This window comes from Macaca thibetana, chromosome 6 (assembly GCF_024542745.1).
Source record: "Macaca thibetana thibetana isolate TM-01 chromosome 6, ASM2454274v1, whole genome shotgun sequence".
Taxonomy (NCBI): domain Eukaryota; kingdom Metazoa; phylum Chordata; class Mammalia; order Primates; family Cercopithecidae; genus Macaca; species Macaca thibetana.
Window position 1 is genome coordinate 85,532,166 of NC_065583.1, and position 19,128 is coordinate 85,551,293.

The 19,128-nt window shown below is 37.2% G+C and overlaps 1 pseudogene; it reads left to right on the top strand.

Moving 5' to 3' along the window:
- The first annotated feature begins 17,497 nt into the window (after positions 1-17,497).
- Positions 17,498-17,906, top strand: LOC126956145 (fatty acid-binding protein 5-like; annotated as a pseudogene).
- The last annotated feature ends 1,222 nt before the right edge of the window (positions 17,907-19,128 follow it).

The following is a 19,128-nucleotide window of genomic DNA, read 5'->3' on the forward strand; positions in this document are numbered from 1 at the left end:
TGTTGTGGCACAGTGGGCATCTTTCTGTGCAGTGATAAATTTTTGATGGTAATACAGTTAACTTTTTTGGAAAGCAAATGCACAAGAACCTTTAAATTATTCATGTTTGACCTAGTATTTCCACTTCTAGGACTCTCTCCTGTGGAGAAAACACTAAATAGAGTTAGAAGGAAGAGTGACCCTTAAGTACAAATATTTTCACAAAAGCATTGCTTATAATACTTTTCTAAAATGGGCTGGCTGTGGTGGCTCACACCTATACTCCCACTGCTTTAGGTGGCAGAGGCGGGAGTATCACTTGAGCCCTGAAGTTCAACACTATAGGGAGCTATGATCACACCACTGCATTCTAGCCTGGGTGACAATGAGACCCCATCTCTGAAAATAAAGATGAAAAATTAATTAATTTTAAAATGATACTATGTAAAATATCCAATAAGAAGATAAATGCTTATAAACATTTTTAAATGTTTATAAAAAGTTTTTAACATTATAATGTTAAGCATACATAATATGCTGTATGAGCTCAACTCTAATTTCTTTTAAGTGTAGAACAAAAAGACTAGAAGATAATATAATAATTTTAAAGGTGCCTGGTGGGACTGTAGATGTTTCCTTCTTCTTCTTTCTACTATTTTTCAATAGTAAGGCAAGAAAACAGTAAGATATTTTTAATGTTATAAAAACATACCTTATTATTGAATTTTTGATCCGAAAAAAAAAAAAAAACTTTGGAATACTAGTTTGCCCCTATACTTTACTGATAAGGAAACTTCATCATCAAATCGTTTAAATTCCCTACACCTCCTATTGATAAGGAAACTTCCTTTAAACTATTTGAGCTCACAAAGCAAGTTGGCAATTCTCTAAAACTGACATTTCCTGATTCTGGACATGATACTATATTTCGGTCATTTTTGCTGTGTTCAACACTCCATTTCTAGGCTTAAGGGAATGGACATGGTTCATATCAGCAAGATTTAATTAAAATAATTTTTAAATTATTAAATGAAATATTTCAAACATTTTTAACGTGAATGCTCTAGAATCTGGAAAAAGGAAGGAATCTTAGAGTTGTATTATTTGAAAGGGTGAGTAGAAGTGGAATTTTATTCTAGAAAGCTTTCTAGTTTTGAGACTTAAGGGTCTAATAAAGAAATCATATTACATTTTATTTATTAAAAGCTCACTGTTCCTTATTAGAGTTATTACTGTTTGTTTGCAGTTGCCCAAACAGAAATGACAGGGTACAACATGATCTTGTAAATCAGGACTTTCTGTTATGAATGGGTTCATCTTTACTGTTGACCTCTAAGCTAATGGTATAGTACCTGATAATTATCTACTAAATCATACATTGGACATAATGATCTTTAACTTACCTTCAAATATCCCAAACAATTTTTCCTAAAGTCTTTCTAAATTAAAAAAAAAAAAAAAAGACATTTATAGCTTAACATTTCATATCCCTGGAAGATAATCCAATGGGAATAGGTAAGGTTAATAGAGTGTTTATCTTATCAAAAGTGATCTGGTCTGTTTGACTTACTGTTTGGAGTCCAGCTAATCGGGACTATTTACTAGTTTAAGAATGTTCAGCAATTAACAGTGTTCAAACAGCACCAATCTGCTGTTATTTCAGCTGGGAAAGCAGCTTATATGAACCAATACAGCTTCCTTTCTAAAAATAAATGATAGCACTTTCTACTCCCTGGGGAGCCGGTCCTTGGTCCTTTAGGTATGTCACACTGTCACAGTGCATAACAAAACAAAAGAGTGTGAAACATCTAAATAATTGAAAACCCAAAAGATATGTCATGCTCTCAGATTTAAAAAAAATAACAAAGTAACTTTGCCGACAGAAACATTATTGCAGGAAGACAAAACAAATAGAAAGTGAATTTAAGAGGTAGGTTGTGGTCTCTTTTCCATCAAGAACCACTACCTTCCTTGTTTTTAAGGTGGCTTAGTTATATCAGCAATTTTTAACACAGGGTACCTCAAATCAACAATCCCTTGCTTTTCAGACTTTGACACTTCCCCAGCTGCTAGGCCTGTGCTTAACTAAACAAGTACAGTAGCACAAGTGGAACATTTATGTAACATAGGAACTATAAATGTTCTTTTAAAAACAGGCCCACTTGTTCCAAAAGATATGACAAAGAAACAAGAGCATTACATTTTTTTAAATAGCTTTAAAATTCCTATGAGGAATGTATATTTTCTTCTACTTGCTGAAGTTAAAAGTGTCGTATCATCTGTTTGCTGACAATAAAATGTACTTTCTAAATAACTTTTTTTTAAATTCACTGAGCATTTATCGGGTGTCAGGTTCTATTCTAAAGACTTTATGTGTATTCTGTCACTTAATCTTTGCAATAACCTTACGAGGTGTGGATACCAACATTTATCCCCATTTTGCAAATGGAAAGACTGAGACTTAGAAAGGTAGAGAAACCTATCCAACGTCAGTCAGCTATAGTAAATACTGGAGCATGGTTTGCACTCAGACCATCTGACTTCAGAGCCTCCACTATGGGCAAATCAAAATAATACTAAGGAGTTTTTTGAATAAAAGAGCTGTCAAAGTATCTGAAATAAATATTACAGATAATAAAATCATAAAACATGTTCTATGTATGGCTTTTCTTTTCTCAGTTACAGACATTTATTCAGGGACTTCCCTTATCATTGCCAGCTCCTTCTTTCACCTTGTACCCCTTCCTCTTGATCACACACACACACACACACACACACACACACACACACACACTGGCAGCTTCGTTGTATACTGCCTGTGGTAGGAACAAATAGGGCAGAAAGAAGTTAATATTCTACCTTAACAAATGGACTAAATGGTAAGTGTAGCCCCAGAACTGGTGGGAAGGAAGGGAGAAAAGATCATTATTTGTAGAATCGATTAGATGTTCCCACTTGCTTGTTTACTTCTAGGTAAATTCATTTATAGGTATATAGAAACAAGCAAAAATGTCTCCACACAAGGGATGATTCCTGGATTTCCTTTACTTTTCTGCCCAAGCCATAGTCTTGCTACTTACCTGACAAAAGCTAATGTAGTGGATTTTCTAGAACAGAGTTAAAAATAAATTTTCCCTTAATAAACTTGGATCTTAGTAGATCCTGTAGACTGTGGATAAGCACTTTCCAGTCTCTAGAACTTTCTCCAACGAAGGAAACATTTGATATATTTGCTGTCCGATATGGTAGCCACTAGTCACATAAGGTTGCTGAGCACTGTAAATGTGGCTAGTGCAATTGGGGAAGCAAGTTTTTAACTTTATCTAACTTTTAAATAGTCACATATAGCTAATGGCTATCACATTGGACAGCACAGCAATAGACCCATCTCAATCACAATTCATTGAGTATCTACTGTGTGCCACATAGCTACCTTTGAGGAAAATACAATTTGGTCTCAATTTTACAGATAGAGAAACTGAGGCTCAGAGAGACTAAGTGACTTGTCCATGGATTTACAACTAATAAGTAGTAAATTCTGGATATTACATCTGCATCTGTCCCTCTCAAGGCCTGATGCTTTTACAAAACCTGTGGTTCTCAACAGTGGCTGCGTACTAGTTGGTGTGCTCTTCAAAAATATTCATCCCCAGGTCTCACTCCCCAGAAATTTTTGTTTAATTGGTTGGAGGCAGGGCCCAGGCACGTGCATATCTCCAAAATTTCCACTGTACAACGTGAGGGTGACTAAGGCCCCCTATTCTAGTACAGGAAAACTATTTCCAAAAGTTAGTTGTGATGAGGTTCTACCTCCTCTCTCTAGCATAGTTAACAGGTCAGTGCTGAAAGAGAGAGAGAAAAAAAGGGTCACACTCCTTTGTTTTACAGATCAAAGTATGAAACCAAGAGAGGCTACTCTGAGCTAAGGTGAGGTCACAGAGCTGGTGTTTGTATTAGAGCTGAGACTGGGGCCCAGGTGTTGAGTTATAGATAAATGCTCCAGCTTCTGGAGCTGTGGGGGCAGCAAGGGTCCGAAGGTCGGGAAAGCTCAGCTCAGGGATTTAAAGCCCCAGGCAGCAATCAGAAGCCCAAGGGCAGACAGGCTATGACTGTGCAGTACTTCACTATTTCTAGAGGTGGGAACACTGAGCTGTCTAGGCTTGTCTGCTTCGTCCTCTCCATCTCCTTTCTGCCACTCCAAAGGTCCTTAGGAGTGGTCCACAGGACTCTGTACAGCATTTTTTACTCTGCCAAGGTTACTTACAATGGATATAACCCTACCCTGGCACATGATAGATGCTCACAATCATAAATGTGAAATGAATAAAAGCAGATTTGGGAACTCAAGATTACTGAGGTTACTCAGCTTCTAGGTGGGCTCAGATATCTAACTATGTGAAAAATAACTCTTTAAGAAATCAAATTTTAAAATCCCTTCAGAGCCTTTGCACATGTCTCACAAAAGTGGTTCGAGAAGATGATATCAGCCTCTAGGACAGGCTTATTTTTTGTTTCAGGAGCTGAAAAGCTTTAAAAGTGATGAAGTAAGAAGAGAAGATGAAAATATTGACAAAAAGTTAAAAAGAGGTATCTATACCATATCCATATGTACTCCAAGGGTCCTGTTAAGTACAGGCAACCTACATTTGTCCCTCTTAGGTTAGGAGAGAGTGCTAGAAGGAAACTGCCACAAAAATAGAATATGCTGCTATAAACATTATCACTCAGACTAGCTAAGTATTTCTTTCTCTCATACAATAAAGGAGTAAAAATAAAAATAATTTGTGTTTTAGATTATCCTCAGGAATGATGTGTGGCTATAAAATGTACTGTGGAAATTATCTCTCCATTCAGGAACTCAGCGCAGCTGCTACCATGAGGAGACTGCGTATGTTCTGAAGCTAACGAACCTGTGTTCAAGAATCTGCCTTTAGAAGTAACAGCACTGAAAGCCATAAGCAAAAAAATCTCAAGTATGATGGTAGCAAATAGCTTCAGATAGAAACATCTACTCTGTTGGCAAGTGCCCTTTAGAAAGCAGGACTTAAATTCTTTTAAAACAAAATCACCAATCATTCTGAGGAGCCTGCTGCTTGCAGAAGTAGGAAAAACAGGTTTTTTGAGCTACAGCTGCAGATTCAAAAATTAGTTTGTACCAGTTGATTTCGCTTTAGTAATGTAAAAAGTAAAAAACCCAAAGAGAGCAGCAAGAATTAGCTGAGGGTGTTTAGAGATGTCAAAGAAAATAATGGCAGAAAAAGCTACCTCAAGTATCTTCAGTTTTGAATTTTAAGCCACAGTTTCTTTTAAATCTTCTGCTTTCCCAACCCTTAGGCCTCTTTTTCTTTAATAGTAATATGTGCCCAAGATTTAAAAATAACACTGAGGTATTAAATAGAACATTAAAGTCCCCTAACTCCTATCTACTCTCAATCCTATTGCAAATCCCCAGATCATTCTTAAAATTATCACTGACTATATCTTAAAAGGTTAAAGAAACATGGTGTCCAATGTGTAAATGTCCTAAGGAAGTCTGTTTCACTGGCCTCGAATTTTCCATCAGGGGCCAGCTATGTAACTTAGGGAACGTTGAGACACAGACTCAAAAGATGAAAGCTCAACTCCTCACTTCTTTCCAACCAGGTTTGTGCCTTTGAGCAGAGCATTTCCACTTGCTGTAACTCTTTTCCCTCTTCTGGAAAGTAAGGGAAATTAAAATGCTGACTCTTGGTTTGTTTCTATTCAAATCTTCTTTACTGGCATTAATAGAAACATAAAGGAGCCACAAACATAAGCCACATAGGTAATTTTATTTCTTCATTTTTTTCTAATTTATTTTAGAGACAAGGTCTTAACCTGTTGCCCAGGCTAGAGTACAGTGGCACAGTCACAGCTCACTGCAGCCTTGAATTCCTGGGCACAAGTGATCCTCCTGCCTCCGTCTCCTAAGTAGCTAAGACTACAGGTGCAGGCCACCACGCCCAGCTAATTTTTAAAATTTTGTGTAGAAATGGGGTCTTGCAATGTTGCCCAGGTTGGTCTCAAACTCCTGGCCTCAAGGGAACCTCCCTCCTTGACCTCCCAAAGTGCTGCGATTACAGGATGTGAGCCACCATGTCTGGCCTTCAGCCACATATGTAATTATAAATTTTTTAGAAACCACTTTAAAAAAAATAAAAAGAAACAGGTAAAATTTGTTTTAATAATGCTCTTTATCTCAGTATATTCAAAATACCATTCAACATGTAATCAATATAAAAACATTAATATTTTGATACTATTTCTATTTTTCAAACTAGGTGTTCAATGTCTGATTTATATTTGACACAAGACATCTTGATTCAAACTAGCCACATTTCAAGTACTCAGTACTTGTATCTAGTTGCTACTGTTTGGGGTAGTGCAGTGTCATACCAGTGCTGGACACTGTTCCAAAGAAACTCTATTTTGGTGAGAAGCTCACTTCTGTATCTCTATATTTGACTGCCTCTGCTGCCAAAAAATATATATTATTGATTATTATTTGTTGGGAATGTCTAATTATCAGCAACAAAGTGTAGAAGATAGTTGGATTTCTCAGAGAGTTTCAGTATCAGACCTTTGATTAATACCAGTGCTATTTCCCTATAGCAGATTTGGTCTTCCAGTGACTTTTTCTGTCTGGCTGAGTCATTCCCATTGAATTTTAGGTCACTTACTGTGAGCTTCACAGTATAATTAGGATAGTGTATCACTGTTAATCAACAACTTGAAAAGTATCCCATGCTTTTAAAAAGCAGATAAAAATACTAATTGACCTAAAAGGCTAAAGTAGAATTTAAAGTAAATAAATTTTACTTTATTTTCTCCAAAAATTACCCACTTTCATCCCGTCAATCATGTTCCATGCCTCTCAACCCTCACACTAAGAAAAACACCTCAAACATCAACAAGCAGTGAAAATTAGGTCAAACATCATTTAAACACTACTCTTTTCCAATAAATTCAACAAATAATTCTTGAATACTTTCCACAGACCAGGAGCTGTACTTAGTGTTGAGGATTCCTGCCTTGATGGTTTAATTTCAAAGATTTCATCAGGTTAGACCATTATCAGAGACTCTGGCATCTATGTTGGGGCAGTAGTATAGGTTTGTATTCTAGGGTATCTTTTCCTATAAAGCCTTCCCCCAAGATCTACCACATTTTTGAATGAGCCCATTTTTACCCCTCCAAATCTATTCTGTCTGCAAGACAAAACCTGCTGAAATATGTTATATACCACTTTTGGTGTATGCTGTAAATTAAAAATCAGCATATGTTTATTGTAAAAGAAAATATTCAAGCAAATTAGAAGTCTGAAAAGAAAATGTTCCCCCCTCTTAATGCATTATCCCCAGGTGCACCCGTTAGAGGTGACCACTGTTGAAGTATTATTCTAAAACCTCCAAGCATATATAAATATGTATACACATATGAATACATAAACAAATTTTGAAAGAATATTTTTAAGGTAACATGTGATTATGAAGAAAATTCAAATAATACAGAAGCACATAAAAAAGGAGTAATCTGTATTCATATACAATATTTGACAGAGTATTTTAAAGTGACACACGATTATGGACAAAATGCAAAGTGAAATTTTTCCCTATCCCACATTCCCATAATCCAAAAGTAACAAAAAATGCCCATAGTTGTTTCTTTGTGTATGTGTGGATCTTTTGTGAATTTTTCTACAAATATATAGAGACTATGCCTAACAGAGTTATGAAATGTGCTTTCAAATAGTTTTTATTGTGAAATCTAATATATGCATAGGTAAGTGTACAAAACAACAAAGTGAGCCCTCTTGCAATGACCACTCAGGTTAAAAAGCAAAGTATTGCCAGCCCTCTTTAGGACTTCTAATTACTACCCCCTCTCATCCTCTCTCTCAAAGGTTTCCAGTATCCTGACTTTTAGAGTCATCAACTTTTTGTTGTTCTTGTTAATTTTATTGCCTAAGCACACATCATTAAGCACTATAACTTTGCCTGTTATTAGAGTTTAAGTAAATAGAATCATACCATATGTATTTTCTTGTGTCTGGCTGCTTTTATTTAAAACATTTATTTTTAACTTACTACATCTTGGGTATCTTAGCGAACATACATAGAATTGCCTCATTCTTTCATTTTCATGGTATAAAACTGAACAAATTTCCAAATGAATAACCAAATTATTTTCACGCTTTTTGATCATTATAAATAATGTTGTAAAAAATATCTTGGGCATTTGTCTTTATAAATTAATTTTTTTAAACTTAAAATGTAATCCTACTGCTAATGTAAAATTAGGTAGAATATCAATTATTTCAGAATTCTGAATGAAACAACCTTTATTTTTAAAAATCTATAAATGTCCAATGTAAAATATGTTGAGATCATAGTCTGGATATGAAGCAAAATTTGGTGCAATTGGCACCCAAAGTCAGCCAAGTCCTAATGTGAATGATACTATTAATTGACAATGAACACACACTCTGAAAGGCACTATTCTCTGCATTTTACATGCCCAACAACCCATTAAGTTAGGCCCTATAATTACCACCAATTTACAGATAAGAAAACAGGCCTGGAGATGATAAGTCACTTGGTCAACATCACACAGTGGATAAGAGTAACATCTTTAACGCTAACGCTGGTTTATATCCTTGGGGACCCTAAATAAAGCAATAGCATGAGAGAGTTCCTGTGTGGTGATAGAACAGTTCTATATTTTGATTGTACTAGTGGTTACACAAATCTATACATGGAATAAAATTGCATATAACGACACACACACACACACAATTGAATGCAAGTAAAAAATGGTGAAAATGGAATTATGTCTATAGTTTAGTTATCAGTATTGGACCTTGGATCCCAGAGGAGAGTGATAAAAAATAGTACACCTTATATGTAATACAGTATATGTATTATACATCTTATGTGTAATACACATCTTATATGTAATACAGTATACTATGTAATACAACTGTAATGCAATATCAAAACCATGGGTTTGCATGGGTGCTAAGTGCAGGGAAAGGGAGATGCCTGACATGCCTTCTCTGGGACTTGAGTGAAGGATACATGGAAATTATGTATTATTTTTCCAACTTCTTGTTAGTCTATAATTATTTCCAAATAAAATGCCTTTTTTTCCCTTTCAAATGGAGTTTCACTCTGTTGCCAGGCTGGAGTGCAGTGGTGTGAGGTCGGCTCACTGCAACCTCCACCTCCTGGGTTCAAGCAATTCTCCTGCCTCAGCCTCCTGAGTAGCTGGGACTACTGGCACATGCCACCACGCCCAACTAATTTTTTGGATTTTTAGTAGAGATGGGGTTTCACCATGTTGGCCAGGATGGTCTCGATCTCTTGACCTCGTGATCCGCCCGCCTCGGCCTGCCAAAATGCTGGGATTACAGGCATGAGCCACTGCACCGGGCCATAAAATGCTTCTTAAGGGGTAGGTGGTTTCCAGATCAGCTTTGGCATCAGTTGGGAACTTGGAAATGCAAAACCTCAGGTCCCACCTCAGACCTACTAAATTAGAATCTGCATTTTAACGAGAATCTCAGACGATTCATATGCACATTAAACTTTAGAAGCACTGCTATACAAGAAATATAAGTGATATTCAAGTATTTGTCATCCTGCCACAAAACAAAAAAAGTTTCTCCATTTCAGGGGTAGAAGTTATTCTGGAGGCCCAGGGCCTGCTCATTGGTGTACAACTAGTTCAGTCACACAGGATAGCTGGTCAGAAGACTCCTTTACCCCATGAGGTTTAATATTCTGTCTTGAAATTCTTAATAATTCTATTTTTGAGTTTGTGTTTTATAAGTGAAATCCAGTGAGACAACAGAGCACACACAGGGTGCTTGGAGCCTCAGCTCACCAACCAGCCCACTTCCCTGCTTTGCTGGGGTGGGGTTCTCAGCTGCCCACTTTCCTGTGCCCTTGTACTTTGGGTCCCCTAGGCCTCTTCCAACCTGTCCTCATCAACAATTTTTGCTGACCTCTAGTCTCAGAAGGAGGTTGTGTTGCTCCCTGTGACATCCCAGGGCGAGGCATGGTGGCAGCTATTCCTGTCTCAGACTGGCAGCACCGTGGCATGTTCGTGGGTATTGGTGGGCTGGAGGGAGTCTCTTACCTGCCTCTGATCTAACATGCTTGGCATAGAGGTGGCACTACTCTTGGGGGTCCCCAGCCACCATGGGCTTGCATGGGTGGTGGGCACAGGGAAAGGGAGATGCCTGACATGCCTTCTCTGCCACCTGCCAGGGAATGGGTTGGGCAAGTGGATGGCAGTAGGAGAACTTACTGGCTGGTGGGTGATGTGAGGGCTTAGTCACAGAGTGAGGCCCTATGTGAATCTGCATTCATCCTGCAGGTATTTCCATGCCTAAGAATGTGCAACATTAAATAGCAAATAAAAACACCATGATAGGTTGAGGGAAAGACTGTGGAAGAACAGAAAAGGCTTCATATTTTAATTTTCTTGCTTTTTAAATAGGAGACTCCACATTTTCATGTTGCACTGGGCCTCACAAGTGATGTAGCCAGTGCTGCAGAGGCCACTGGGAATCAAAAGATGAACTTTCAGGCTGTATTTGGCAGATGCATGGGCCCAGTGGTGAACTCTAATGGGTACCAAAAGTAGCATTCATTAGAAGATGGCCTCCAGGAACCCTTCAGCAACAAAAGGTTTCTTCATCCCCCTTTTATTAAAGGAGACTTTCAATCACCGAAAATATAAGCTAGCACCAAGAACTGTAAACACAGATCTCCCAATTCTTTGTATAGCTGCCAGTACCTAGGTATACTTCCATATTTTCTATATATGTCTACAAAGAAAGTAATCAGTGTAACACTCCTACTTTTATTTTTATTTTTTTGTTGTTTGTTTGTTTTGAGACGGAGTCTCACTCTATTGCCCAGACTAGAGTGCGATGGCATGACCTTGGCTCACGGCAACCTCTGCCTCCCGGGTTCAAGCAATTCTCCTGCCTCAGCCTCCCAAGTAGCTGGGATTACAGGTGTCCACCACCATGCCTGGCTAATTTTTGTATTTTTAGTAGAGACAGGATTTTACCACATTGGTCATACTAGTCTCAAACTCCTGACCTAAGGTGATCCACCCATCTCAGCCTCCCAAAGTGCTGGGATAACAGGTGTGAGCCACCACACCTGGCCATACTTCTACTTTTAAAAATTAAAATTCCTATGCAACTTTAAATACAGAAAAAACATGGGACTTTGGAATAAGTCTTAGATGAGGGAGAGAAAGGATTTAGGTTATAGGGAGTATGTTCATACTTTTATATAGATCTTCTTAAATTAATCCATGCAGTAAGTACTCATTGAGCCCTCCCAAAAAGATCACTAGTAAACTTAAACTAATTCTCTCTGAAGCATTTTTGAGATCCTGTACTTTTTCCAAAAATACTTTTTTAAGTCCTTCCTTTTTCAACTCTTCCTCATAATTTATTGATGACTAAAAAAATGATATTCAGAAATAGCACACATATTTATCATTCATACTCCTGTTTCTCTATCCTGGGCAGTGTCAATCTTCCTTTTGCTTATATCCTCTATCCTGAACTGATGTTACTTAGCATATGTCATGTGTAACTGAAGAGAAGGCAAAAGCTTAAAAGTTATTTTGTCTAACAAGGTGTTCTCAGTGAGTTTGTTTAATAGGATAAATGCAAATTTTTATCTGTAGCATGACCCCAATTTTAATCTCATGCATTTATATATATATAATTGTGGCTGGGAGGAATTGATACATAAATTTCTTAGTGATGGTTGTTTTAGGGTGTGAAATTGTAGGTGATTTTAATTTTCTTTTTTCTATTTCTCTGTATTTTCCCAGTTTGTCTGCAGTGAATATTATAGGGGACATTAGCAACATTACATGATAGAGCCCTAATGCCTCTGACACTCATTATTCTTTAATATGAACCACTTGGATTTTTTTCAGAAGTGTACTTTGCTCTTTTGGATACTGCTACCAGTTCACTGACAGGAGTGATGAAGCTGAGTGTGAAATTCCCACATTTAAGGAGTGTTAATTCATTTAGTAGCAAAATTAAGTCACCACCTGATAACCCAAGAGTCATTGCAACTCATCAGGCTTCAAATGCCCAATTAATTTACTCTTCTGTGCTATATCAGCATATGTATCCTGATTTTGTTAAGTGCACCATGAAGGATTTTTTTAAAAATATTATGTTGTAGGACAGTGATTTCCATATAATATTGTAGAACAGTGGGTCTAGGAAGCCTAAAAACTCCTTGTTATATTTCAATTGAAAAATTGCTTATCCAATTGCAACAAAAGCAAAAATTGACAAATAGGATCTAATTAAAGAGCTTCTGCACAGGAAAAGACACTATCAATAGAGTAAACAGACAACCAACAGAATGAGAGAAAATGTTTGCAAACTATGCATCTGACAAAGGTCTAATATCCAGCATCTAAAAGAAACAAACACATTTACAAGAAAAAAAAAAAAAAACCCATAAAAAAGTGAGCAAAGGAAATGAAAAGATACTTTTCAACAGAAGACACACATGTCGCCAACAAGCATATGAAAAAAAGTTCAACATCACTGATCATCAGAGAGATGCAAATCAAAACCACAATGAGATATCATCTCATACCAGTCAGAATGGCTATAATTAAAAAGCCAAAACATAACAGGTTGCAGAGAAAGAGGAACACATATACACTGTTGGTAAAAGTGTAAATTAGTTCAATCATTATGGAAAGCAGTGTGGAGATTCCTCAAAGAGCTAGAAACAGAACTACCATTCAACCCAGCAATCCCATTACTGAGTATATACCCAAAGGATTATAAATCATTCTGTCATAAAGACGCATGCACACATGTGTTCATGCAGCACTACTCACAATAGCGAAGACATGGAATCAACCTAAATGTCCATCAGTGGTAGACTGGATAAAGAAAATGTGGTATATACACACCATGGAATACCACACAGCCATAAAAAAATAACAAGATCCTGTCCTTTGCAGGAACATGGATGGAGCTGGAGGACTCCAGCAAACTAATGCAGGAACAGAAAACCAAATACCACCTGTTCTCACTTAGAAGTGAAAGCTAAATGATGAGAACACATGGACACATAGAGGGGAACAGCAGACACTGGGTCCTTCCTGAGAGTGTAGGGTGGGAGGTGGGAGAGGATCAGGAAAAACAGCTAACGAGAACTAGGCTTAATACCTGGGTGATGAAATAACCTGTACAACAAACCCCCATGACATGAGTTTACCTGTTTAACAAACCTGCACATGTACCCCTGAACTTAAAAAAAAAAAAGAAGTTAAAAAAAGAAAAATCACTTGTCTTATAATCATGGGAGAATCTACCATAATAAAAATGCGTACAGTATATACTTACTAATTGTAACTGTTAACATGTCCTACTTTCAAGAGCTTTCAAATAACTTCTGTTTTCCAATAGTATTTTCCAGACAGAACTTAGGCTATTAAATGAAAGGACAGGAAGCGTAAGCACAGTGTGAATTTCCCCGAAAATACATGTGGCGCAACTTAATTGACAATGTGAAGGCATTAAGAGGTACAGCTTTTAGGAGGTGATTAAGTTAGGAGGGCAGAGCCCTCATGGATGGGATTAGAGACCCTACAAAATGGCTTGAGGAAGTAGGTCTGTTTTCTTCAGCCCTTTTGCACAGACACTGAAAGAAAATGTCATCTGTGGAACAAGCCCTCCCCAAACACTGAATCTGCCAGTGCTTCCTAGCCTCCACAACTGTCAGAAACACATTCCTATTGTTTATAAGTTGCCCAGTCTGTGGCATTAATATTTTGTTATAGCAGCACAAATGTACTAAGAAAGTCCTCAAAATATGGCAGCTATTATTAGTATATCTACTTAATCTAGACACATAAATATTAATCATGTTAAAAAAATATCCGCAAAGACAATAGCAAAAATCATCATCATGCTATTGAGTGTCATTTTACAAAAAAGCACAGAAAGGTTAAATAACGCCCAAGGTCATACATTAGTAAGTGATAGGGCAGGGGTCAGAATTAAGGAAATATGGCAGTCAAATTCACACAACTGGATCACAGGGAATGAGAACATCTGCCAACTGAATGATCAAATTAAAAAGTATTTATTCAGGGCAGTTGTGCAAAATGAGGCCTTCTTCCTCAAGAAGCTGAACGTAATATAATTTCACAAGGATTAAAAACACATTTGAGTAAGAAACAACCTTCTCCCTTAAAAAGCTGACAATTTAGTGACAGAGTTAAGGTAGAAGATGAGATTTAAAAATTAGGTAATCCAGTGTGTATCCTGGCTGTCAAAACAAATAAATAAACATTAGGTAAGAGATAGGAGTGTATGTTCTTTAAAGTACTTTCCATATCTGGAAGATTCTGTAATTCTCTTTGCTTTAAGTTTTGCCATGAAAAGTTAGAAAAATTTTAAAAGTCAGCTATATACATGAACCACAAGCACAGGGATTCATTCAAGTGAATCAGGAATAACCTCTGGTTTGGTATTATAATTCTGCAAACTGCAGAAGTTGTCTGAATATGAACACCAAATCAGCAAAATCTTATTCCCCCTTGCTAACAACAGAACTAGTTTACATCATATTCGTTTGCGCAGTTGCTTTGAGTCCAGTCTCTAGAAATGCTCCACCTTACCTAAGTATCAACAAAGGCAGGAAAAACCTTGTCCAAAAATATTTTTAAGTGGTTGATGTGGGCAGATGGAAACAATGGAATACTAGATCTACAGAATAGCTGGTAGAGAATCTGGATTTTGATTGTTTGTATTTGATGGGATTTTTAAATTACTTTTAAAAGTAAGTCATAAGTGCCAGCCTGAATTATCGGGGGAGGACTCTCTAGGGACTCCTGCTGTGTTTTGAGAAATGTGCTTGGGAGCACAGTGCACCTTATCCCCACAAAGGAAAAGTGCCCTTGAAGACTACAAGCAGCAATTTCTATCTTGCCTCCAATATGACCAGAATAGGGTGGACCCACAGGATTTGACTCCCCCTGGCTATCATCAGGGGACCAATTACTATATTCACTAACTTAATGGGATCCTGACGAACATCATTAAGGGCACAGTAGGCAATAATGATTATAAAATAACCTGGTGAAATTCCCTAGGTAGACCATGCCTGGTCTAGCTCCCTTATCTAATACCATCTGTGGATGCATAGATGACCTGGAAATGGAAATTGTGTAACTAATAACTTCTAATTGAAAGAAATTTAACTTAAGTCTATTTATACTGTGCTGCATGTTATATCTTAGTTCACACCTAGGGAATCTAAACTAGTTATTGCCAACCTCTCTGGAACCCCAAAGCTCAGCCATCATTAAATTTCACAACACTTACTTGTACTAAGTGAAAGAGTATTTTAAAAATTCAGTTGAAGGGTAACAGTTTTTGTTAGGAGAATTTTGCAACCTTTTGAGAAATGAGTCAGGGTGCCAAACAGAGTGGGTTTGTTTTTAAAATGCAGATTCTTGTCCACTCCCCAGACCTAATAAATCAAAACCTCTGAGGGCTGGGGCCCAGGGACCTAAATTTTAACAAGCTCCCCAGGTGATTCTTATGTACACTAAAGTTTGAGAATGTCTGCCCTAGGGTATCACCAACCCAAAGATAAAATCACTTGTTACTACCAAATGTTATGAAATGTTGCACTGCTATCACAACTTGAATTGGCTATAGGAAACCAGCAATTCTTAGCATTAGAAAAATTTCCATCACAATTTGACTTTCTCATACTTAGGGGTGTGACTTTATATGCAGCGATGCTGAAGAAATCTGGCCCATCCTGTAAAGGCTGCTGGTAACAGGCTCCCCTTCTGCCCATGCATGCCACTGGTACCATGATTGGTATGTCCCTATTGTAATCACAGTCCTCCTCCTTCATGGCATGCTCTGCTCTCTCCTCATCTCTAAAGTAAGGACAATTGTTATTCCATGTGCAACTGCTGAAAATTGTTTTTAAAAAAGTAAGGACAATGTTAATTTTGCATAACTCATAAAAGCCAATACACCTTTCCCTTATCAATATTTTAAAATTTATATTTCTTATTGTTCTTTCATTATATTTACAACAGCTTGTCCTTATGGTTGTAAACTGCTTCAACCCCTTAACAAACTTTGTTTTTAAATAATATTCATAAGCTTATCAGAGCTAAGAAAATGACAAAAAAAAAAAAAAAAGCAAAGGATGAAACTGGCTTCAATAGCGCAAGAGAAAGGCCATCCCCTCAAGATATGTGAAGCTATCCCCTCAGGCACTCAATAATACTTTCACCAAATCCAAATGTAACAAGTCATATCTTAGGCTGGAAATGTTTTGCCTTTTGCAGAATATGAGAAGCCAGAAAGCTTGGAAAACTATTAAAGAATTCATAACGCAAGTATCTTTTTTAAGAGAAGTTACCTTGCTTGTTTGTTTTTCAGGAAGAAATAATAGCCGGTACAAACACCTGATGAAAACAACATTTATCTTTCTATTGAATTTCCACAGAAACTGGAAATTGGAGCATACCTGTTAAAATAAAAAGTTCAGTTGCTGAGGCACTAGAAATCAAACTGCTTTCAAAAAGAAAATTCTCCCAATCAGACACCATTCAGCCAAGGTCTATTAGCGTCACTTCTCAAAAGGCAGAAATCTTAAGTGGGATGAATCATAACAGCTGGTTCCCACCAACTGACGCTCCACCAGACAGGAAGCTGGTTATCAATGGATGGTAAGGTGTCACCACTGTCCAGGCAGCTTGGTCAGAGTGATGGGGCCTGAAAGAGGTGGTAGCTCCCTGGGAAGCCCCTTAAGGGAATGTCTGCAGATGATAGCTCAGTAGATGGTTTTTGGTTTGGCTGTGTGTGTGTGTGTGTGTGTGTGTGTATGTGTGTGTGTATGCACGTGCAAATTTTTGCATTTTAACTTCAATACAGAGAAAGCTCAACTTAAATGCTATAGTGTACAAGCGTCTTTTTTCTATCCAGGGAAAGGCTACAAGAAGTATGGCTACAACCTTTCTGAGTCAATATATAAACTGAATGAATACTGAAGATAAAATTGTTGAGAAATAATCCATTTGCTTGGATAAGAAGACTGAAAAGGAAACTGACTAGGGTGCTTGAGAGAATTTGTTTCTTTCTCGCAGAGATGTTCTAAAGTCAATTATACTATAAAGCTACAATAATCGTGACAGTGGGTACTGATGAAAGCAGAGACACATAGATCATATAGTATAGAGTGCAGAAATAGATCCATACAAATACTGTAGTCAACTGATTTTTTACTTGGGTGTAAACACAGTTCAATGGAAAAAAAGATTGTCTTTTTGACAAACAGTACTAACCCAAATGCCAAAAAATCACCCTAGACACATATTTCACACCTTATACAAAAAACCTGGCTCAACATCCTACCCCCACCCCTGAGCCAGACCCTGCTCTGCTCACACACCCATGCTGGCCATCATTCAGCAGCTGAGAGGACAATAGCATCGAGTGGATAGCAAATGCTTTGATGAATACATGATGGAACTAGGAGTAGGGATAGTTCTGTGAAAAATGCATGCAATGGCCAGAACAGGTTGTAACATTTCTTGTGACAGCAAAAACCACCATAAACACTGACAGCACTCTGAAACCAACACAGTTCTCTTGTACCCTGAAGGAGAAGTTTGAAGAAACTACAGCTGATAGCAGAAAAACACAGACTGTCACAGCTTCACACATGGCACATTGGTTCAACATCAGGAATGGAAAGGAAAGGAAAGCACAATAATAAGAAAGTTAAAAAAACGGGAAATTAATGGTGGACTGCATCCTGAACAATGTCACCTGTACTCAGGTCTACGAAAAAGTAGAATAAAAATTCTATCATCACTTTGGAAAGTAATTAGCTGAGAGAATGAACAAGTTCAGTTCAACAAGCAAATCTCCACAAGTATCTTATGTGGAATTATTTTAAAGTGCTGGTTTAATTAGGATCATCCCTTTGGTTAGTAAAGAAATGTACTTGTGCTAATAAAAAATTAACTTGAAATGGTCCATAAACTTAAAAGTAAATGTAAAACTGTAAAACACTTTGAAGAAAATGTATAGGAAAATATTTGTGACCTTCAGCTAGGCAAAGAGTTCTTAGATTTAACACCAAAAGCACTGTAAGAACAAGGAAAAAAAACTGATAAACTGAACTTCATCAAAATAAAAAACTGTTTTTTGTTTTGCAAAAGATACTTTAAGAGAAAGAAAAAACAAGGTAGGGACTGGGGGAAAATGTTTTTGAATCATATATCTAGATTACATAAAAATCATCAAACCTTAAAATGAAAGCAACTCATTTTTTTTAAAAGGACAAAAGATCTGAAAAGACACTTCAACAAAAAATATATACTAAAGGCAAACAAACACACAGATATATGTTCTATATTACTAATCATTAGGGAAATGGAAACCAAAACTACAATGAGATACTACTATGCATGCTCTAGAATGACTTAAAAAAAAAACCTGGCAATGCCAAGTGCTGACAAGTACACAGAAAAACTTGAATTTTCAAATGCAAAATGGTACAGTCACTATGAGCAATAGTTTGGCAGCTTATTATAATGTTAAATATATACTTACTATACACAATAATCCCACTTTTAAGTATTTACCCAAGGGAAATAAGACTTGGCTGAGCACAGTGGCTCACACCTGTAAACCCAACACTTTGGCAGGCAGTTTGAGACCAGCCTGGGCAACACGGTGAGACCTTATCTCTACAAAATAAAAATAAAATAATTAGCTGTGTTTAGTGGCATGCCCTATAGTCCCAGCCACTAGGGAGGCTGAGATGTGAGAATGGCTTGAAGCCAGGACTTTGAGGCTGCAGTGAGCTATGACTGAGCCACTCCACTCCAGCCTGGGTAACAGAGGGAGACCCTGCTTCAAAAAAAAGAAAAAAAGAAAGAAAGAAAAGAAATAAACAAAGAAGACATGTTTACATAAAAACCATTTGTGAATGTTTATAACAGCTTTATTCACAATCACCCAAAATCAGATATAATGTAAATATCCTTCAAGTGGCAACTAAACTGTGAAGGACC